This window comes from Oncorhynchus clarkii, chromosome 21, assembly GCF_045791955.1.
Source record: "Oncorhynchus clarkii lewisi isolate Uvic-CL-2024 chromosome 21, UVic_Ocla_1.0, whole genome shotgun sequence".
Lineage (NCBI taxonomy): Eukaryota > Metazoa > Chordata > Actinopteri > Salmoniformes > Salmonidae > Oncorhynchus > Oncorhynchus clarkii.
The window spans coordinates 37,198,678-37,223,786 of NC_092167.1; the positions used below are offsets into that span (position 1 = coordinate 37,198,678).

Here is a 25,109-nt window from a genome sequence, read left to right on the forward strand (position 1 = left end):
TACAATGTTTGCACATTATTATGTTTTACATTTTTCAAGCTCTGTCAAGATGTTTGTTGATCATTGCTAGACAGCCATTTTCAAGTCTTGCCATAGATTTTCAAGCCAAATATAAGTCAAAACTGTAACTAGGCCAGTCAGGAACATTCAATGTCTTCTTGGTAAGAAACACCAGTGTAGATGTGGCCTTGTGTTCTATGTTATTGTCCTGCTGAAAGGTGGGTTTGTATCTGTGTCTGTTGGAAAGCAGACTGAACCAGCCAGTGCTTAGCTCTATTCCATTTATTTTTATCCCAAAAAAACATCCTTGTCCTTGCTGATGATAAGTATACCCATAACATGATGCAGCCACCACCATGCTTGAAAATATGAAGAGTGGTACTCAGTGATGTGTTGTGTTGGACTTGACTCAAACATAACACTTTGTATTCAGGACATAGTTAATTTCTTCGCCAAATGTTTTGCAGTTTAACCTTATTGCAAACAGGGTGCATGTTTTGGAATATTTTGGATTCTGTACAGGCTTCCTTCTTTTCACTCTGTCATTTAGGTACATTTTTTTGAGTAATTACAATGTTATTGATCCATCCTCAGCGTTCTCCTATCACAGCCATTAAACACTGTAACTGTTTTAAAGTTACCATTGGCCTCATGGTGAAATCCTCTCCGGTAACTGAGTTAAGAAGGGTGCCTGTATTTCTGTAATGACTGGGTATTTTTATACACCAACCAAAGTGTAAATATTAACTTCACCATGCTCAAAGAGATATTCAATATCTGCTTTTTTAAATGTTTACCCATCTAACAATAGGTTCCCAGGTCTTTGTGGTTCAATCCATGTTTGAAATTACTGCTCTACTGAGGGTACCTTACAGATAATTGTATGTGTGGGGTACAGAGATGAGATAGTAATTCAAAAATCATGTTGAGCACTATTATTCCACACAGAGTGAGTCCATGCAATTTATTATGTGACTTGTTGAGAAAATGTTTACTCGTGAACTTATGTAGGCTTGCCATAACAAAGGGGTTGACAACTTAATGACTCAAGACAGTTGAGCTTTTCATATTTAATTCATTTGTAAACATTCCTCAAAACCTAATTCCACTTTGACATTATGGGATATTGTGTGTCTTCCAGTGGCACAAAATCTCAATTTAACACATTTAAAAATCAAGCTGTAACACATTTTCTTGGGGAAAAGTCAAGGAGTGTGAATAATAATTTCTGAAGGCACTGTTTGTAAATTGTCCATCTCTTTGCCAGCTGGCTGTGCGATATGGTACATTTCTTGCAAAGGTCCGTTTTTCAAAGAAAACATTGAACAATATACAGTATATGATTCATAATGGGGATTCTGTTTAATTGGTCTAATTTGACTTAAATTGAAATGGAATCCAACCCATTCACTTAAAGCAACCTCTGTTCTCAGTTGCCACTGAGGTGAAGTGTGAACTCCTGACTGTATTACTTGTGAGAAGACATCCTCAGGTGATTTCCTGTCCACACTCCTAATTACATCCCTTCTTTGTCCTCACGTTTTTTGCCCTACTATACTGTGTTCTTAACTAGAGACTCACTCGCAACACATTGCCTGTTGATGGTTACACATGGGGCATTAAGGCAGTGGCACATTTAAAGTGTCCCTTGGCACTCTGGTGTCTCTGGGTAACTCACTGGCAGATGGTGTGAACGAGCCGATTGGTGTCAGTGATAGACACTATCGCCGGACAGGAAATGTGCAATAACAACAACAGTGTGGTTTTGATAGGGTGGATGGGAGGCTGGGCTAGAGACATTTAGTGTTGCAGTCAGTAAAAACACTTCTGGTTGAAATTGTATTTATCACATGCGCCGAATACAACAGGTGAAGGTAGACCTTACTGTGAAATGCTTACACGTCCTTAACCAACAATGCAGAGTTTTAAAAAAGTAAGTAAGAAAAATTTGCTAAATAAAAAGGATAAATAGTATCACAATGAAATAACAATAACGAGGCTATATACAATGGGTACCAAGTCAAAGGTGGGGGGGGTGTTATCCGGGGGGCTCTGAGGTACCGGAACACATTGAGAAAAAAAGTGCAAATACAAAATAGGACACAAGTAGCCTACTATCTATGGTGGTGAATCGGACAGCACTCCCAAAGGGGATAATTAATCCAAGGCATTTTAGACGTCATTGCAGTATGCCCACATACTTGAGTATAGCTCGGGGGCTTACACAAGTCCGTATTTCTTATAGCCTAATTTTCAAGACATCAATGTACAGGAACATTTTTAGACGACAATGCAGACGACAATGCACACATACTCAGCTGTGGGAATTTCATAAATTTTACAAGACATCAATGTAGCAGTAGAACAAATATCACAATATCGGAATATATCTTCAAATAAGAGACATCACTGTAAGCTACAGCAGAACACACATATGAAAATATATAGGCCTCCTGCTTATGTGATAATGTGAAGCACATATTCAGATTACAAACTTGTTCTGTGCTGTGAAGGTAAAGGTCAAAAAATGTCCTACCTTAGTTTTCAAAACCTTCCAATGACTCTCCCCATGTCAAGTCCATTTAACTCCTGAGAGTCAACTTCTTGCTCAAAGCCATGAGCGAGCATGTGGCTGTGATGTTTAGCCTCCTTCTAAGGCTGTTCTGAAGACTCTGGCTGTCGTGTCTATTTTGTCCTTCATTTTGAGTGTTAACCTGGGTGTCTTCCTAAGCCTTGTCTACAAAGCTTGCTGCCACCAAATGCGCCTTGGTTCAGGCATGTTCAAAAACCATGTTTCTGAGGGCTCTTTGTTGTTGTTTAGTACATCTGATGCATAGGATGTTAGTTTACTGAACATTCCACCCACTCTTTTGCTAGTTTAATCCCTCCAGTCATTTCTAGTCCCAAACTCCCTACCTTTTTACATGTTGTACAGCCCAACTTTGAATTCTGCATGACAAGCCAGGCGTTATATGTTTGCTTGTTCTTAAACTGCAAATTGCACCTGCTCCGAGCACTTCGTCGGTGGATGCACTACCCCCCCTGCCCCCCAGATCCCTGTCTCCCTCTCCCGCTGAGTCTGACTCGCTAGTAGGACTACTAGATGGTGGAGGTGCCGGGGGTGATGCTGAACTGGCAGGATTAGCGTTGCCATCAGAAACAGTTTGCACCTCACTCCTCTTCTCCGGCATTGAAAGTTCTTTGGCTCGTTCTAGGTTCGATTCACCATCTTTCTCTGGATTTTTGGGTTGAAAAATGTCCAACTCGATTGCCTGTTCTTATCAATGTTTTATTTGGCTTTCCCACAACTCTAATTCAGTAGGGAGACGACTAGACTAGGCTACGTGACGTGATTACGTAGGGACCTCTTCACTAGCTGACCTCCACTACCAAGACCTGTGTAAAGAAAATTTACTGACAACACCGGACGTCCCCATAACCTCTATGTTCAAATAAGAGAGCAGGTCTGAAATCAGTGTGGCAGGATAGGAGGGTTACATAGAAGGACCGCGCTTTTACACGATGGTCTTTCTGTGGGGGGCGGGAGAAATAGCAATGGGACAACTTGATATAATGCAGATCGCTTTTTATTAGAATTTATGCAGTGCTAACAGTGAAATAATTAATAAATCATGCCGTGAGAGGTTCTGGATCTGGGCAAATAGGTGCCGGAACACCGGTTTCTGTTCCGGAAGGATCCGGCTCAAATTAAGCACTGTGTGTAAGTAGGGGTAAACATGACTAGGCAATCAGGATATACAGTATAATAAACTGAGTAGCAGCAGCGTATGTGAAGTGTGTGTGTGTGTGTGTGTGTGTGTGTGTGTGTGTGTGTGTGTGTGTGTGTGTGCGTGTGTGCGTGTGTGTGTTTGGCGTCAACATCCATGTGTGTGTGGTCTCCCGAGTGGCGCAGGGGTCTAAGGCACTGCATTGCAGTGCTAGCTGTACCACTAGAGAGCCTGGTTCAAGTCCAGGCTCTGTCTCAGCTGGCAATTGGCCCAGCATCGTCTGGGTTTGGCCCATCGCTCTCTAGCGATTCCTGTGGTGGGCCAGGTGCATGCACGCTGACATGGTGTCCAGGTGTACAATGTTTCCTCTGACACATTGGTGTCTTTCGGAGGACGCACAGTTCTTGACCTTCACCTCTGCTGAGTCCGTACTGGAGTTGCAGCAATGAGACAAGACTGTACCTACCAATTGGATAGAAAATAAATAATATGTCTGTGAGTGTTCATTGAGATTGTGCAAGAGAATAATTAAATAATTAATTAAGCGAGTCAAATGCAAATAGTCTGGGTAGCAATTTGATTTCCCTGGCTTGGGGTTAGAAGCTGTTAAGGAGCCTTTTGGTCCCAGACTTGGCACTACCGTACCTCTTGCCATGCAGTAGCAGACTTGGGTGGCTGGAGTCTTTGACAATTTGCAGGGCCTTCCTCTGACACCATCTGGTATAGAGGTCCTGGATGGCAGGAAGCTCAGCCCAAGTGATGTACTGTAGCGCCTTGCAAAGTTGCCATACCAAGCGGTGATGCAACAAGTCAGGATGCTGTCAGGGTGCAGCTGTAGAACTTTTTAAGGATCTGAGGTCCCATGACAAATATGTTCTGCCTATTGAGGAGGAACAGGCATTGTTATGCCCTCTTCTGTCTTGGTGTGTTTGGACCATGACAGGTCCTTAGGGATGTGGACACCAAGGAATTTGAAGCACTCGACCTGCTCCACTACAGCTCTGTTGATGTGAATGGGAGCGTGCTCAGTCCTCCTTGCCTTGTAGTCCATGATTAGCTATTTTGTCTTACTCACCTGTTTAAAGGTCTTACTCACGTCGGCTACGGTGTTTAATCACACAGTCATCTGGAACAGCAAGGGCTCTCATGAATGGTTTGTCGGAGGGCGTAGCAGGATTTCTTATAAGCTTCCGGATTAGTGTCCTGCTCCTTTAAAGCGGAAGCTCTAGCCTTTAGCTCAGTGCGGATGTTGCCTGTAATCCATGGCTTCTGGTTGGGATATGTACGTACTTTTACTGTGGAGACGACGTCGTTGATGCACTTATTAATTAAGCTTGTGACTTATGTGGTATACTCCTCAATGCCATCGGATGAGTCCCGGAACATATTCCAGTCTGCGCTAGTGACACAGTCCTGTGGCTTAGCAACCGCTTCAACAGACAATGGTACTTCCTGTTTGAGGTTTTGCTTGTAAGCAGGAATGAGGAGGATAGAGTTAAGGTCAGAGTTGCCAAATGGAGGGTGAGGGAGAGCTTTTTATGTGTCTCTGTGTGTGGAGTAAAGGTGACTAGAGTTTTTTTTTTTCTAGTTGCACATCTGGCAGACATTTGGCAAAACTGATTTCAATTTCCTGCATTAAAGTCCCCAGCCACTAGGAGTGCCGCCTCTGGATGAGCATTTTCTTGTTTGCTTATGGCCTTATACAGTTCATTGAGTGCGGTCTTAGTGCCATGCTTTGGTTTGTGGTGGTGATGTGGACACCAAGGAGTTTGAAGCTCTCGACTCGCTCCACTACAGCCCCGTCGATGTGAATGGGAGCGTGCTCAGTCCTCCTTGCCTTGTAGTCCACAATTAGCTCTTTTGTCTTGATCACATTGAGGGAGAGGTTGTTGATCCCCACCGGTGCGGGGAGATCCTTAGCGTCCGACTCATTAAAGAAAAATCCTCGTCCAGTTCGAGGTGAGTTATCGCTGTTCTAATGTCATAGGAAATTATGGATGAAACATTAAGTACAAAAACCATCAAAAACAGAGCAAAAAAAACACAAAGTAGCACAATTATTTAGGAGCCCGTTAAATGACGGCCATCCCCTCCAGGATGAGTGTTAACTCTATTTTGTCTGGCACTTGTTAATTTTATTTTGAAGGGCTTTCAATTTATTGATTGAATACTTTTATAATATATATTTTATAATATAGCACTTGTATTTTTGGCACTTCCAATCTAATCGAGTATCTGGAAGAAGGTATCTGTATTTTGTTTGCAAAAATCACAGCTTGTAAAAGCAAGTCTGTTTGACATTATCCCCAGATCTGTGTCTGAATCTCATTTTAGTAGCTGCGCGTTCACTCTCTCTCACACACACACACACACACACACACACACACACACACACACACACACACACACACACATACATACACACACACACACACACACACACACACAGAGTCCCCCAACAGTCCACCGACTCATCTCCCACACTCCCAGGCTCCAAAACAGCCACGGCTGTCCCAACATGGCATCATCAGGGTCCAGAGTGTCCGTAGTTGTTGGACCGGCTCCAGACGGAGCACATCCAGCCAACGCCTCGCCAGCGTGTCACTCAGAGCCCCAGACAGGCAGGACAGTGAGTGTGATAGCCCAGGGATGGGAGTCGGGAGTGGGGAAGAGAGGGAGGAGGGAGTGGGAGATTGACAAGGCCCCTGGCACCCATAGGGGATTAAAGTGTCTGAGGAGATGAGCCTAGGGGTTGGCTCAAGGGGCCTAGGGGTCTCAGTCTGTTCAGTTCAGTCTAGGATTAACAGCCTAGGCCAGTAGAACATGTCATTAGCAACTGGCATCACCTTAAGCATTGGGTTTAATGACAGAGTCAGTTGAAGTCTCTACATTTCCTTTCTAAGGACTAAACTAATTCTAACTAATTATTAACCACCTAGTTTATCTTTTATATTACCTTGAGTATGACTTACTATGTGTAAATCACCTCAAAGTGTTTGGCAAGTAACCGACATGTCTGTAGTTCAAATCCCAGAGCCGACAAGGTGAAAAATATGTTGATGTGCCCTTGAGCAAGGTACTTAAACCTAATTGCTCCAGGGTCGCCGTTGATAATTCCTGATGCCTGGCTCTGACCCCATTCTCCGAGGGTGTCTCAGAGGGAGTCGGGATATGCAAAAAACACATTTCCAAATCACACATGCTTAAAGTAGGACAAATAAAAGCACCCACCAAATAATTATTTTAGAATTACATCAAACAATAGCTGCTCTACTTGAAAATGACTTGATTAGTGAACCTGTTGACTTCGAACTGCCTCAACTTCCTCATTGTCCAATGAACTCATTAAGATGCAAAGTAACCCAGTGCTATACTGTGATAGAAAGGGTTCATCATGTTGAAAGTGCATAAGCAGCATATGCAATAGGACTAACAAGCTGGCCTCAGTCAAATATTACACAACACACTTGATCTCTTGAACGTCAGAATATATTGCCTGAATAAATCTAAAGATGTGGCTGACATGCAGCATATCACCCTCCATAAAATACCTGCCGCTGATCAAGGTAGAAGGATCATGACTTTTCCCAGAGTTGGCTTGGTAGCGAGGCCACTTCAGTGTGACAGACATTTCCAATTAAAATGGGTAAATAACTTTTGGATTCATCTATTCCACCTGGCCCAAGATTTATCAGTCCATCTTCCTTTAAATCCGCTCACCCCCAAAATGGTAATATCACAGATTTGGATTCCTCGGTAAAATGTATTCCGCGCTCCAATATCCTGCCTCCATTTGAATCTCTCCTACTTCTCAGTGGTCTGACACAAGGCCACCCAACATGGGTCCTAAAAACACTTATATTACAAACAATACAATAAGACAGACAGCTAAAGCAATGTCCTCAACCTCTGTTTCTGCCCCTTATATTTGTTTTTGTAAACTGTGGTTGGTTTGCCAAATGTAACCTTCAATACTTTTATTTTTTTGCTGTAGTAGCCTTCCATGGCTCACTTTGGGTGGAAACCAAGATTGAGAAGTGCTCAATATTATCATAAACATATTCTCATAAACCACAAGCCTGTATGTCACTGTATCAACTCCCCAACCATTAGTTTTTGTTAGGACAAATTGCTAGCTTCAGCCAAAATTCAAGAAACAAATTATGATAGCAGGGTGGAACTTTTGAACAAACTCCTGTTTTGGGGGTAAATCAATGAAGTGACTCATTAACGTGATGAATGGCCACAAAATCCCCAGGTTCCCTGCATCAAAGGACCCCCTGGCATCCCTCTTGTGGGCCATTCCGGGTGAAAGCAGAGCATTTAAAACGTGCTGCCCCTCGGTGCTGAGGCAAGCAGCTCCGCCAGCAAAATGTTCCTTTTTTCAACTCCAGAGACTCCATGGACCCATTCTACTGTTAACATAAAATCGTTGAATTTAGCTGTGGATTCAGGCACTCTCTAAATTTGAGAAGGTACAAAGAGAGGGGAGGATGGGGTGTGTGTGTGTGTGGGGGGGGGGTCATTGTTTTAAACTAAACTAAATAGGCTCCATTATTATTCAGTAGTGAGTAATTACACTTAAAGTTGACAACACTCGCAGGCTTCAAATCCATCTTGTTGACCGTGAAGGCAACTAATTAAGTGGAATTATAGTTTATAATGGTGGGGATCAATAGGAACGATTTGGACGATGCATCATTGTCAGGCCGGGACTCAAGGAGATACGTTTTGCTGTGCAGTGTGAGATAAAGCAGTCGGTAGTGACGTTTTTGTTGTTGTTGTTGCATTATGTGCCGTCCGAAACTGTACGCAGACACAGTAGTCTCAGATCTGCAGATACAGAGCAGATGACTTCACAGTGCACATATTTGTAGGCGTGTTTGATTGTGTGACTCCTGGTCTATCGTAAACCCTATGGATGCAACCTATGATATAGTGCAGGGTTCCCCAGCTGGCGGCCCGCTAAGTTTTCTGAGCAAAATAAATATTATGCTGGGCATAATAGACTGAAGAAACACCAGGAAATCGTCTCCAAGTGATTGTAATTGAAGAAATCTATTCTTTAATTGAAGAAAGTATTCCCACGCAAAATAGAGACAGGTGATCGTATACAAATATAAGCATGGCTTGAAATGATTATGTTTTAGTCAAGCATTATATATGTTTGGACTTCTTGTAGTCAATTTGCAGTCTACGTTTTGGCCGACCGACCATCCGCTCAAGAAAAAATTGCCCCGCGGCTGAATCTAATGGATGATCCCTGATATAGTGTCTTTTTAAGGACCAATCAAGCATCATCATCATCATCATTCATGATCAACATCACTATTGTCAGCATTCCAAAGGGACAAATCATGTTTACACTGTAAAAGATTGTAGGTTCATTTTCAAAGCTTACTTACAGTTGCACTCCATTGGCCAAACTGAGGCCCTATACTAAGATTTATGTTTGTAAACAAAGTATTGGCATAGACATTTGCCAGGGGCCGCCCAGCTGTTTACGAACTGTGGGCGGAAACAGAGATTGAAGGACTGCACCATTCAAAGACATTGTTACCTATTGACTACTAAATGACACCACAAAAGAAACGTGTGTGTGCGAAATGTGTCAAACATTTCTCAAAGATGAGCAAACAAGCAAACTACCAGATGGCGAATTCAGTAGACTGATTGTACAACAATGGCTCTGGCTTACAACAAAAGAGTGATGGCTGAATTACAGTGTAATGAGTAGAACATCCGAGACTCCCTTTGCAACCTGAAGCAATTATCACATTCAGCTGTTGCTTACACTATATTGACTTCTTTCTTGTTTCAAGATACCTCCTACATCTGATGCACAAGACCTCGGGCTGTATAAATGCTAACTGGCCACAAAAAGCCACTTTTAAAATCTGTAACGCAACAAAAAACTGTGTGTGTGGGGGTGTGTGCATTGTCACACACTCCAAATAAGCAGACATATAACAGGATTCTTTATGTTTACATGAGCTGGAGCTGCGGTCAAATACATACCGTCACCTCTGCAATGTGTGGGTGTGCAGACTGACTCACGATGCCAAGCTGATTGAAGGGTGCTGACAATTTAGTGCCTTGAGCCCAGGCAGCCTTTCCCAGCAGATTAAGATTATACAGAGAGGTGTCAGAAAATACTGGCCACTAGGATTTACTATTTTTTCTAGTTTTCCGTTTTTTTTTATATCAAATATAACATTTCCATTACACTACCAGAATGCAATCCGTGTTGTTGCACTAATACCAAAGCAATCAATGATGTTTTCCCAGTATAACACTGATTAAGTAATCGGCATATAAATTTAATTTTTTGTCACATACCGATACCAGTGTTTGGTATCGGTATGTCCACGTGTTTGGATTGAATTAGGCCCTTTGTATGCCAACACATTTCAAATGAGTTTACTAAAGCTTAAGTGTGATGTGACATTTAATTTACCTCTTCATTTCTACTTCAAATAAAGAAGCATGGTGATACAAACATCGAGTCATATCTGAAAGGCTAAACAACTCTATTTGAACCTGACAAGAATAGGTTAGCATGCATATTATCTAGTCTATATGAAGCTCAACTTAAAGTTGAAGAAGTTCATTTCTTCCTCTCGAAACTCTAGCCACAGGCTTACATCAGCGTATCATCGTCCTGTCCTCGAGAAAAAGTACCTCAGTAGTTATCTAATTAACTGTAATTATGCTAGGCCATTCTCAGAATCAATTAAAATGAGACCACTTTGAGAACACTTATCAGACAAGAGTCCTTCCCTACCTGCCACTCTGAATTGAATGGACTTGATGGGACAGTTTCTATGGAGACCAACAACAAGGGCAAATCAGGCGAAGTTCATTTTAGTGGCGAGGTGCTATTGAGGTAAGGTTAAAAGTCTTTGGTACAGTACAATATGATGACAGCGGAAGGCTGAAAAATAGTTGCAGGTGTGGAGACTAAAGAATGACATAAAAAGGATGGAGAGGATTCCCATCGATCAAATACATCATTTTTTTCTATGTCCAAACTAGCATACCATGTAGAATGCTGCCCTATACATTGGTTCACTCTATGTAGTATGCTAGTGTGGACACAGGAATAGAACCCAGAAGTAAATAAATAGTACAAATAGTATAAATGATCAAGTAAAGCTAACATACCCCATACAGCGTGTGCTCACAGAGACAACGCTGTGTACTTCCCTAACCGGATTTTTGATTCTCCCATTTTCATTACCTTAAGCCCCGTAATCTTGATGTTTTGACGGGGAGGGAGATTGCATTGGAGGGCATCACGTTCAAACAGGGCAGCTTAGTCTGGTACAGTATAGTAACGTGCAGCACACACCACCACTGTGCTTTTCCAGATATGAAGTTATAGGATTCTGCACCTGGTAAAAGAGAGGAGTCGATGGAGTAAACGCCTTATATGAGTAATTATTTTCTAATGAATGGAGGGTAGCAGTTCAGTTAATATCTGCTAGTGAAAGGATGTTTGAGATTCTGTAAAGCTGCTATAGGTGAGCCCACAGGTAAAAAGGTATTACAGATGTGATCTCACTGGACAATACTGCTGTAAAACTAAGCAAGGTGATTCATATGATGAATTGTGTACACTTTTACAGTATTTACATTATAATCAGTACATGTACACTATAAAACAGTATACATTTGAGGTAGAAGTCATCAGTCAAGCATCCAGAGTTTACACTTCATATTAATCACTGTACTTGCCTACCATTCCAAACTGACATAACCCTGTGGAAGCTCATTGCTTACCATTCCAAACTGATGTAACCCTGTGGAAGCTCATTGATTCCCACACTCAAACTATTTGATTTCTCCGAAAGTGAAATAGCATCTCCACTTGAGTTCGTGGCCCAGGAAGTGAGTGCCAACAACAGTGTCCATATAGCTAAATATTGACTGCACCACCCAATTCCAAGGCATCATTCGGCAGTCTCACTCGCTCTGTGAAACATGAAATAAATTATCACAAATCTCAAGTATGTTTTTCCCTCCTTCGTCTTCTCCCAGGGATGGTCTTTTGTTTCATTCAGTTTAGTTTTGCGGAGCTCCGGTCAGATGCATTCCCTTGAAGGACCCGTCTGTTTTTTTTGCAACGGCCTCACTCAACTCCTTATACTTGATGGGAAAAGAACCAAAAGAAAAGGGTGCACCTCCCTATGGTTAGTCAGAGCGCGTCACACTCCAGTGTATTACGGAGCTGAATCGATATCTGAATTTTAACACATCGGTGGCATCTGATGCGTCTGCCTCCAGGGCCTGAATTTTCTCTATCTCTCTCTCTCTAGTGATTAACAATGAGGTAGATAACAAAGTAGTATTTGACAGTCAAACTGATTCGGTTATGTTTGAGTGGCCCTTGGGTTCAGACAGTCTTTTAACACGAGACTCACTCAAACTCGATCAATTCTTGCTATCTTTGTCCATCTTCAAGGCTACCTGCTAGTGTTGGCCTGGGCTCACCGATACCATGAATAGGTTGTTGTCGCTGTTTGGAAGGGAATTGTATTCTTGTTCTTTGTCCTTCAGACACAGCCTTTCAGACACAATATTAAGGGTGTACTTTCCCTGAACTCTGTCTATTCAGTGTTTTCCCATGACTATGACCATGCATTTTTCAGGTTTGGACTTCATGTTGTGTTCCCTCTTTCTGGTTTGATAAGTTTATCAGAGTTTGTTGATTGAATATCTCTTGAGAACTGGCTTCACAAGTGCTACCAACGTACAAAATGGTCTAGCATCTAACACACTATCAACATGCTATCACGAGCTGAGTGAAGCATCTGGCACTGTGTACTGTAGTTCTAGTTACATTTTCCAATTTGGTCTCTGGATCGCTCGGGTGCTTTAGTCTTCATTAAGGGGAGTTCCTTATTGATCAATCACTGTCGCTTGGGCTTCTCTGTAATTGTGGGCTTCCTTAATCATGACGGACGTCTCATCCTCTTCATTGTCACACAGGTCTCAGGAGAGAGAATGTTCCATGACTTTCACACCTTCAACCTCAAGGTAAGCCTCCATGCTTTATAACTCCAGATTGGTTTTGGGATGCTGCTCTATCAGTCTACAGTTGATATAAAGGACTGTGGGTTTGATTCTGCAATAGCTGCCTGTCTATCGAATGTACACAAGGAGGACAGACATTGTGTGTAGACATTGACACATGTCTACACGGTATCACAGTGCAAAGCGCTATGTTTACTGGGATGTGACAACTCATTCTGACAACACAAAAGTGACATGAATGTAAAACAGCACACTGTCGCAATACCAAGATAGCTACAATGCAGTACTGACATACACAACAGACTACATTTAACCTGCCACATAAATGCAATATCTTATTTGTCCACCTGTGCACACACCTGTCTGATTGTGAAAACTGGAAGTGTCTTCCTGTGGTAGGGAGTGGTTATGTGGTTGTATGTTGTTACAGTCATGAAAACCATTACTAAGGAAAAGCTACTGTGTAAATACTGCGATGCAGGTTTGATTGAGTTTATCCTGCTAACATAGTTTGGTAGATGAAGACAGACATGAAGAAGACAGTGGCATTGTGGGTAAATTGTAGATAATATAAGACTTCGTATTGTACGGACTTGTCTTTTCCGAAAGTCTAATATTACACTGACACACTGAACCGTATTCAAATGAGAATGTTAACTGGCTGGCGGATAATATCATAGGTTACTATTTATACTGCAAAATGAGCAAGAAGGCAAATTGTAATTTATATGAAGAAAAATCCCATTGTATTGAAAATGCCATTCCATTTTCAAACTATGATAAAGTAACACTCATTTGATATGGTTGACTGCCAGCCGAATTCATTATTTTTGTTGCAGAGTTCGACACACATTTGATTTCCTTAGTCTTTAAATTGACAATTATATGAGAGGCCTTACTCTTGAGAAATCCAGAATGTCTCATTTTACTCACTGGCTTATGAGTTAACATTGAGACTCGTCCTATTCATTTTGACAACATATTGACAGACATGTCAATGACCTACAGGCACATTCTATGACACATAGACAATGAGTAACCAAATATATCTGCAATATGAACTAAACAATGAAGTTGTCTGTGTCAAAAGTACAGTCTGTTAGTGAACTGATGAAGCTTCAACATTGACCTAAGGGGAGCGATAACAAGGTGTTGTGTGATATTTCCCTAGGTTTTTATTTGACAGCAGACCTGTATGCAGTATAGTATTAACTATGGCATGTTTCAATGAGACAGTCCTCAAGTGTGGATGGATTAACTTGGAAAATGCTCACTAACAGGGATGTAAACACATTTGTGCACAAAATTTGAGAGACATTTCTGGGATTTTCTTTATTACGGCTCATAAAACATGGGACCAACACTTTACATGTTGCATTTATATTTTTGTTCAGTGTATATACTGAGTATACAAAACATTAAGAACCATGGCATAGACTGACCAAGTGAATCCAGGTCTGGTGGTTTGGAGATGACATAGCCTAATACAGACAGAAGCATGTCTTTTCTACGAAATATATTCCCATGTAAATGTATTCTCAAATACGACATTTTCTCTGTTATGCGGTGTACACTGACCTGACATGCATGATTGTTGATGACACTCCGATGTTCAGATGAATAGAATTAAATGTTAGTGGTGGCAGTGGTGTAAAGTACTTAAGTAAAAATACTTGAAAAATACTTGAAAGTACTACTTAAGTCGTTTTTTGGGTATCTATCTGTACTTTACTATTTATATTTTTTACAATGTTTACTTTTACTCCACCACATTCCTAAAGAAAATAATGTACTTTTTACTTCATACATTTTCCCTGACACCCAAAAGTACTTGTTACATTTTGAATGCTTAGCAGGATAGGAAAATGGTCCAATTCAAGCACTTCTCGAGAAAACATCCCTTGTCATCCCTACTGCTTCTGAAATTAAATGATGTCTGAGAATTGGAGTGTGCCCCTGGTTAACTGTAAATAAAAAATACAAATAAGACAATTATTCCTTCTGGTTTGCCTAATATAAGGAATGTGAAATGATTTATACTTTCACTGTGTTTTTTGATAGTATATTTGAGCAATTACATTTACTTTTGATAGTTAAGTATATTTAAAACCAAATACTTTTAGACTTTTACTCAAGTAGTATTTTACTGGGTGACTTTCATTTTTATTTGAGTCATTTTCTATTAAGATTTCTTTACTTTTACTCAAATATGAAAATGGGGTAATTTTTTAAATAGTCTATAATGCGAACCACAGCAGCACTCAACTCAGACAGCGGTGTGAAGCCGACTCCAGCTGCTGGCAAAGTAATTCAAAGCCTATACTTTGTCACTCAGGATGTAACTTTCCAGTGATACTATTTTTGACAGTTAATGTTGTTATTAAAACAAAATGAGACAACCTCATAGTAGAATAGTTGACCTATTTACCTAGTCGGCTTGTGTGTTCTATGTGAGAAAACTCTTCCTCTTGAGGCGCATTCAAGTTGCGAGAGCCATAGGAGGGAAACATGTACTCTGACAAGCAGTCAATGCACAGCTATTAATGCAATCGCAGGAAAACACTTTTGAAAGCAATTTTGGCCTTTGTTAAAAAAGAGGGGAATCACAGTTTTACATTACTACCACGTTTATTTCCCTACTACTTCAGCTTACAACTGGATTTTCAAGCATGGTTTAGGTGTAGCTGTGCAACAGAGCTCTTAAAGTGACAATATCGAAGCCAGAGGCCATCGAAGGTGAACATTTGTCCACTGAAGTCGGTTACGACGCCAAACTGCAGTCAGGTCAAGGTGAGGACGACGAGCATGCAAATGAGCTTCCCTGAGATGGTTTCTGACAGTTTCTGCAGAAATTCTTTGGTTGTGCAAACCCACAGTTTCGTCAGCTGTTCTGGTGGCTGGTCTCAGACGATCCTGCCGGCGTGGTTACACGTGGTCTGTGGTTGTGAGGCCGGTTGGACATACTGCCACATTCTCTAAAACGACATTGGAGGCAGTTTATAGTTGAGAAATGAACATTCAATTCTCTGACAACAGCTCTGGTCGATATTCCTGCAGTCAGCATACCAATTGCACGCTCCCTCAAAACTTGAGGGCATTGTGTTGTGTGACAAAACGACACATTTTAGAGTGGCTTTTTATTTTCCCGCAGCACAAGGTGCACCTGTGTAATGATCATGCTGTTTAATCAGTTTCTTGTCACGTGTTAGTTTGATGGATTATTTTAGCAAAGGATAAATGTTCACTAACAAGGATGTAAACACATTCGTGCACTACATTTGAGAGAAATCAGCTTTTTGTGCTTCTGGAACATTTCTGGCACCTTTAATTTATTTTATTCCATAATTTTATATGTTGCGTTTATATTTCTGTTCAGTGAATATTTAACAATATATCAGATGATTTCCTGCGGTTTTCCATACATTTTCCTGTTATCTGTATGACTATATAATCTCATGTAAGTCTTTCTGTTCCATCTCATTTCACAACACCACAGTCCAGTGCCCTCATAATGGTCCCCTTCGCCAGCCTCCGCAATTTTCCCCTACACTATTTATGCAGCGTGACAGGAAAAGCACAACATAATCAGCCTCTGAATTTGTATTTAATGATAGGGCATAATGATTTGGATACTTATTCATTCATTCAACCCCTTACCCACACACAATCTCACTCTGGTGTGGGCACATGCACACGCCCCAATCCCATAGCCTCGTTTTGATCAATTTCGCTCCCTCAAATCTGTCTGCATCTACATTTTAGCCGACCGCGCTTGCTCCCACCAATCCGTTTCTGACGAATGACCTCTCCGCAGCCAATTTTTTTCACCATGCTCACACACTGTTGTTGACACATTGTAGCAAATAGGCTTATTTTGACTTCACATCAAAGAAACATTATGATGAAATATGGGCATTTTCTCTTTTGATATATATTTATTTCAGTGTCCCTCCTCCTTTTTCTACCCCACGAAAGGTCATTAGCAACGACACTGTACATAGTCTATTGGTAAATAGCCCACCCATTTTCACCTACCTCATCCCCATACTGTTTTTATTTATTTATTTTTTTGCTCTTTTGCACACCAATATCTCTACCTGTACATAACCATCTGATCATTTATCACTCCAGTGTTAATCTGCATAATTGTAATTATTTGCCTACCTTCTCATGCCTTTTGCACACAATGTATATATAGACTTCCCTTTTTTCTACTGTGTTATTGACTTGTTAATTGTTTACTCCATGTGTAACTCTGTGTTGTCTGTTCACACTGCTATGCCTTATCTTGGCCAGGTCGCAGTTGCAAATGAGAACTTGTTCTCAACTAGCCTACCTGGTTAAATAAAGGTGAAATAAAAAAAATAAAAATAAAAAACAACGAAACTAAGATGGAATTACAATTTTGCGTGCGTCGGGCCAAACAGCCCCCTGTGAAAATGATATGTTAAATTGGAGCCCAAGACTAAAGTTTGCACCAAACAGTGTCAGTTTCTGAGGTATATGGCTATTGAGTCCATGGTCATTTGTATGCATTAAGTAATGAGCTTTTAAAAGAGAGGCCTATTTGAAAGATGTTGCATGACACATGACACATGCAACTATCTCTGGTGTCTTGATTTTTTTGCCACTCTGATAACAAAGCGGAATAGGTAATAAACTGAATGACAATGGTTTATAGGGATAAGGTGTATATTCAAATGTACAAATTAACAATAATCACATTTAATCATGAAGCAATTGATAGCATTGATTTAATCGTGAAGCAATTGTATTATAAATTGCCCCTTGATTACTATTAATACTTAATTAATGAATATTTCCCATGCATAATAATTCAGGAAATAGTGATACATTGAGTGTCTTTTTACCAGATAACTTTCTTCCCAAATGTAAGTAATTGTCCCCAACAAGTCCTAATATGCCACGTGCCCCCCATATAAATCACACTCCTATCAGTTAGTGTCCTTTAAATGAGAGCACTTACAATAATAGTTCTCCTCGGTTTATAATAATCCAGAAGCCCCCTGTTTTTGATTTATGTCTTTCAGCAAAATGCTTAATGTCTTTCTTGGTGTCCCGCCATTGGTCTTTCTCATTGCTCTCAGCGTATGTATATGTTATTGATAGAGCTATGAGTGATGACGAAACAAATCCCCATTGTTTCGCTTTCAAGGAAGATGCAGAATGTGATACGTCTGGGAGATGGAAAGGGAAAGAGAGGGGGCCAGTTTCAAGGAGCGCAACAGCTAAGTGTCCTTCCCTCTCTGCTTTGAAAGCTCTTTCCTTTTCTCTCTGGGAGAGGACAAGCATCTGAAGGCTGTGAGCTACTGCTTCCGTCAACACGGAGGCCAACCAGCCCAGGGAAGACTAGTGTCGCTTGCTGGAACTCATGCATTGTAGAATGATTGAAAGGCGATTGTTCATTGATTCCATTGCCACGCGGCTTGGTTCAGATAATTTCCAAGCAGCTGGCAATGTACTGCTCACAAATCCATCTAAAAACAAAGTGTTACTTCGTACACCCCCTACTGTCAATTGACTGGCACATGTTATAAACAAATCAAATATTCTGACACAATAGAACCAACTGCATAATTTATACAGTTCACTCGAGTAATAGTTAATGCGTATTACCCCATGTGAATATGTAAAAGAAACCTCCATTAGTCTTCAGATGTGGATTGATTAATTCAATAGTATAACAGATTATCATACACTTTGTTCTATTCTCAAAATGTCTATAATGTATACCAACCGTTTATGATACATTTCTATGGAAACCACAACCATTCCAGTAGATGGCCATTGAACATTCATCTGAGTGGTTTTACTAGAAGAGAAATCCGCTTCAAAGGCTAACTCTGAGTCTTGATCATTGGTAATTCAGCTCGCAGTACAGGGGGCAGGCTAAGAAAGCTGAACTCCTCCTACCGTCGACGATGAGTGTTTCGTTAAACGATGATGAGTGTTTCATTAAACATTGACAAGCCGTTCAGAGGGAAGCTGCCAGGCTGACACACAAACAGATGCCTAATGAGGGCTGGGATGGACCTATCATTGTCAGCCACGATATGACTGCATGCAAAATATTGCATATTATATTACCAGGAAGAGAAAGTCTTTGTAGAATGTATTCAGCGACTATAATGAAAAGAGGTGCAATATGGTGAGATAAGCTGATTATCAGGTTCTGTTAACTAGAGATGTCACTAGAGATGTTACTGATAGGAACTGAAACCTAGATATCAGTGCATGCTCATCTATCTAGGAAAACAGTATAGTGATAGACATTATCCACCTTTAACGCTGATGATTTCGAAATGTTAAAGTGAAGAATAACTCACACTGAAGAAACACACGACAGTCTGCGCATATAACAGCATACTGCCACATCAGCTGCCACAGAATCATCTAATGAGAAATGCGTTTTAAATTTAAAATGTAATCAGTAGGATCACCCCACGCAATCAGCTCTTCTTCATTTCACCTGAGCGAGACCCAAATAAGCGCCTTCAATGGGAGAATTATTGCCAGCAGCTTATCAAAACGGGATTGCGTTTTGACTTTGATTAATATTGTGGAGGCTGATAATGTCTAAGTTCAAAATGATCTCCTCACCAAACATTCTATAAATACTGAACTTGAGAGTTTGCTTTTTGTGTTTCTTTATGCCTTGGAGTTCTTTCAAAGACATGAACAGTTTTAGATTTTGTGAAATATGTTTAGAATTAGATTAAATAGTAATATATGTGATACTAGTAATACAGTAGATTTACTATCTAATATAGGCCATGCTTATGCCGTACAACATAGCAAATGTAAGCCTGCCTTCATATTCAAAATACCTCAGTGCCTGCCACATGCTTCATTCCTATGCAGTGTTCGAAGCTGGAACATCACCCTGACAAGGGAGCAAGCCAGGGATCGGAAAATGGCTTAAATGTTTGCTGCTCAAAATTCCAAATGACCGATAAGCGGTATCTATGACTCCAGCGAACATTGGGATTACGCCGGATATGTGAGTAGTAGAGGGTTGGAGAACGCCAATGTGTTTTGACTGTTGCTCATCTGAAGCCACAATGTGTGGGGGTACAGTTTTATAGGTAATAAACAGTGAATAGCAGTAGTGTAAAAACAAGGGGGATCAATGTAAGTAGTCCAGGTGGCAATTAGATTAATTGTTGTGCAGTCTTATGGCTTTGGGGTAGAAGCTGTTAAGGAGCCTTTTGGTCCTAAACTTGGCGCTCAGGTATTGCTTGCCGTGCAGAGAGAACAGTCTATGACTTGGGTGACTGGACTCGTTGACAATTGTTTGGGCCTTCCTCTGACACCGCCTAGTTTATAGGTCCTGGATATCAGGAAGCTTGGCCCCAGTGATGTACTGGGCCGTACACACTCTACCCTGTGTAGCGCCATACGGTCACATGCCGAGCAGTATGGATGCTCTCAATAGTGCCGCTGTAGAACCTTTTGAGGATCTGTGGACCCATGCCAAATCTTTTCAGTCAGGCTCCTGAGGGGGAAAAGGTGTTGCCGTGCCCTCTTCACAAATGTCTTGGTTTGTTTTGACCATGATAGTTGGTTGGTAATGTGGAAACCAAGGAACTTGAAACTCTCGATCCGCTCCACTTCAGCCCCGTAGATGTTAATGGGGGCCTGTTCGGCCCTCCTTTTCCTATAGTCCACGATCGTATCCTTTGTCTTGCTCACATCAGCTCCTTTGTCTTGCTCACACACTTGCTGCCATGTTCCCGTTTATTTGAATACCGTAATTAACAAATAAGTTGAATCATCCATGATAATTATATCTGTTGAGGCCTACTTCAGAAACACCAATAATAGGATTGCCATGCCTACCACTGGGTGCCATCACCCCCCCCCCCCCCCCCATCACCAACTGCCAACCCTGACAGAAACTTAAACTGATTTTGCCTCGTTCTCTCAGAAAACTGTTAAGTTCATTATCTTCTGCTGCAGAATCAACTTTTTTAAATAGCTCGCCCAAATATTCTCAACAGTTTCCAGTTTCCATTTGAATTGCCTTTGTCTGCTATAGGACTACTGTTTCCTCATTTAGATATGGCCAAGCATTATTTTACTCGTTGCATTGTGAACTGACAAATGATTTCCAGTGTTATCTTTCTAATACTCGGCTTTGTCTTCTGATTCTCGTTCTGATTTACATTGCCGATACTGCCTGCGTTTATTAGCGAACACAATGAGAAAGAACATAGAGCCAAATGTGAATTCAATCATTATTAGCGTACTGCTTAAATGTTTTTGTCACTTATTTGAACTTGGAACCAATGGAATTTCTGACTTGTTTAATCATTCTGAGCGGTGAATATGAAGGGAAGTATTAAGTGAAAGGTAGAATCTACTAAGATTTTGATCATGTGGAGCATTTGGAAACATGGGATATGTGAGTTTACCATGGATTTGACACCTGTCCTGCCTCTGGAAAGAAAAGTACACTAAATATGTTTTAAAGCTCTCACATGCTCTCACTAAGATGAACAGTAGTACAGCATAGAACTTGCACACATGTGTCTATTGAATGTGTTGTTATTGGCTTCATAAATAACGGACCTCACTTTGAATATGAATGAAGAAAGATCACTGTAATTTGAAATGACACCTTCATGCACTTAACTTTGAGACGAGCAACAGCATCCATTTATTTGCGCTTGTCCTCCGCTGGCAGTCATGACACCCCTATTATGTGTGACAAGCCGTCTTCTGCTAACTGACAGACAGTTTAGGGGAATAATTCCACAGCAGGTCCAGCTGAGGACAGTTTGGAAAGCCAAATGATCCACAAAGACCAGACATAATGAATCCTTGTGCATGGAGGCATGGAGGGGTGAAAAAGAGCTTGACAGTTTTTCAGACACATCTGTCTCGATCCTTGCCCCTAAAAACTGTTTTCCTTTGGCGGAAAAATAGGTCAGCTGTGAACACCTGGCTGAATCTGCTGAGAATCTTCGAAGTGGGCTTTTAATTAGCGGACCATGCTGGGAATTGTGTGGATTTAAGATCTGTTCTGGCCAACGCTGCACAGTTCATGTCGGATTTTCAGTGTGGAGGTGGTGAAGTAGCTGTTTTAGAAACAGTCTTTTCCCACGAAAGGGAAGGGGCAGGCAGGAGTGTTCCAACTTGGCCCACATTCAGATACTGGATTATTGAGATTACACCACAGTGACTGCTTAATTAAACATTTGCCTGTCTAATGACTTTGCTGGAGAGGGAATTATATGTCTAAATGCAGAAGAATGTACATTGACCCCGAACAGAAATCGATGGGGCATATAGTTTTGCCGCCCAATGTATTTTCTGACTTGTTTAGGGCGAATGTTTGCATATTGAATCCGTTTGTCAATGGCTCAACATTAATCGAGCTGCAGGCTCATTCTTCGTCGTCTTAATGCATTGATTGGTGCTGTTCTACCAGTGTGCTTACTTTGTGCTTTTTGTTAGTCCAAATAAGGGGATTTATAAGTAAATGACTGGTGAATGGTGTATTGTTGTTTTAAAATGTACACGTATGTCATGTTTTCTTGTGTCGGCGTGTGTGTGCGTTTACGTGCGGGCACCAAGTGTTTCCTCCCATCAAACTGTTAGTTTCAAAAGGAAATGAAAGATACAAAAAATTGCCAAATGCCAAACAAAAGGTTAGTTTTATTTTGAGGAAAACGGTGCAGTTTAAAAATGGATTAGTACCTTTTTAATTTGGTGCAGCTGCAAACTTTGCTAAAGGTGCGACCACTTTGGAAATATGTCCATAATTTTTTTTTTCTCGGATGACTTGAAACGGACGCCAAATGATGTCAGTTCTATTTCTAGCCTTGGCCTGGAGTAATACTTTTCCCAGATCCACATTGTGCATGTTTGTGTCACTTCTTCATACATTTTACATGAGATTGAGTTAACATAAAATATTGAGTGTTTACAAATTTAAACTGTTATGTGTAAGGAGGACATTAATATTTTATGATCTTTCCAACTTCCTGATTTTTTTTTATAACTGTCATCGTTATTCTTTGGTATGCAATGAGGACATCAAGAAAGTATTGCAATAATCCTCCACATCCATTTTCTAGGAGATTGAAATTAAGTATCTGTGCTGATATTTCTCTGTAGTTCAGTTGGTAGAGAATGGTACCCAGAACCCCCCATACATAAAATGTATGCACTCATGACTCACTTTGGATAAAAGTGTCTGGTAAATGGCATATATTATAAAACCAACAAATACTTCACACCACAACATTCCTTAAAAACTCATTCTGAGTTCTCTATGTTCTTTAACGAGGGATACTTAAAATGTATTCTAATTGAGAATTTGGATGCCAGTGAAGTTGGGGCATGAATTAGGTATTATAAACAGTGTCAATGTGACTCGTCTCACAAGTTTCCCAACTATCGAAGTCTCAAATTAAGTTGACCTCAACCAAAAGCTTCAGGACATGCAGCAAAGTCAAAGCCAGTCATATTACTTCCTTAGCTTTTGTCTTCTCCTCTGTGTGATAAGCCCCTCCCTCTAATGAGAAGATGGGGACTAATAAGGGTCCTATCTGCTCTTGATATTAGATATTAACACCTCATCAAAGTAAAGCCAGCGGTAGTCTCTCCTTTCCCCCTTCGAAAATGTACATTAGCCTAGCAATGTCTACAAAATATATCTTTTGGAACCCAAATTAAAGTTGGAGTTGAATGGCCAAGAGCAGATTGCCTCTCCTCACTCAAGAAAAATGTAATTTGCCTGACTGTGAATACATTAAACTGTACTCAGAAAATATCACCCCAAGAATGTTGCATTAGTGAACTTTAATACTGAATTTACGCATTGATTTTAGACTCAAAACAAGGCAAATATACTGTGCATCAATAATGTACAGAGGAACTGCTTGAATATGAAAATGGGTCAGGACCAGACAGTGACATGGACCATTCATGGATTCTTCAGCGCTGAAGAAATGTTCAGCCATCTGAGATAATGTGGAATCTTGGGACAGATGATTTAAATAGCATGACCCGTCATTGGCCAGGTACTGTCATGTAATCCTTGCCGTCACTCCTTGAAAAAGTAAAGTGTAAGTTCTCATACATACAGTAACATCCTCTACCAATATGAATATGCAGCGCTAACAAGTCCCCAAGCCTCCACCTTTTAATAAGATTATTCAATCAAATGTAATCAAAACCAGTATCTGCAGGAGGGTGAAACTCCATTCTTCCTACACTGTGAAAAAGCCTCATCAAGACTGTTTCAGATTGTAAACTTTGTTGTAATGAAATCATTCTTTCAGTGAAAATGTTGAGTTGTTGCATCGTACCTCTGGAAGATTCATTGGCCCTCGGTTAACCTCACCACGGCTAACCTCACTGAATGTTCAGAGAAATCACATTTTCGCTCTGAGAAATCATGAGGTTCACTTAGGCATCATAACACATAGGTCTTAGTGTTACCTTGAATCAATATGATCATGCTGATCAGGAAATAGCCTTTGTATGAACCTTCGTGAAAACCATGAACAACAGAAGAGGCAGAAATCAATATTTGAAGTGACATATTGAAAGGCCAATGTGCTTTTGCCTGGCATGTGTATGATAAGTGTGTCAAAACATTTATTATTTCATAATATTCAGCATTTTTAGAAAGGACACTTCATTTTCTCCAAATGCGACTGAAAGGAGAGTAAGTGCTATCTGGAGTTAGTGCAAAGTTCTGGAATTATTATCATCCCTTGTGGCATATTGTGTCAGGTTGTATAAAAAAAAAAGAAAATATAGCTTGGAGAGATAAAAAATAAATTACTTCGGTGTGGCAAGGAAAAAAAGATTGTGAGATTCATCAAGTCAAGATGGAAATGTCTACTAAAGAGAAATCTAAGTGCCTTTGAGCAAGCAGTGATTGGCAGTGCAGTGATTTCCCCCCTTCGCGATGTATTGATAACATGTTCTAGCACCTTTGATCAATGTCATTTTTACATAGATTCCTTCACAATATGGCATAATGTCATTATCACATAAAGTATGACAGCAGTCATGTATTTCTTTTAGAGACACATTTTCAAAGGGCCTTGCATTTTCATGTACTACTGTAGTCACTTACTTTCCATTCCAGTGGAGGAACATTTCTGAAATGTTCTGTGCATTATTAATAGTTTGCGTTGCACTTTTAATACCCCACAGAATTCCCAGTAAAAAAAAAAGTGCTTAATTGGCTAAATCTATAATTGTACAAGTGAACGTGTTCGATAGATTAAGGTTAAACTATCAGGGATATGTTCTCCATCCGTCTAAAGCCAATTTTACACATTCTGTGAAAGCAGTAGTTGG

General features: G+C 40.6%; 1 protein-coding gene across 1 annotated transcript in view; it reads left to right on the top strand.

Moving 5' to 3' along the window:
* The window catches only part of LOC139378982 (receptor-type tyrosine-protein phosphatase delta-like), a 579,926-nt gene that overhangs the window by 264,591 nt on the left and 290,226 nt on the right, over positions 1-25,109 (top strand). The window contains exon 7 of the mRNA XM_071121647.1: positions 12,720-12,767. The gene's annotated coding sequence lies outside the window, so the exon portion shown is untranslated. The remainder of the gene's footprint in view (positions 1-12,719; positions 12,768-25,109) is intronic.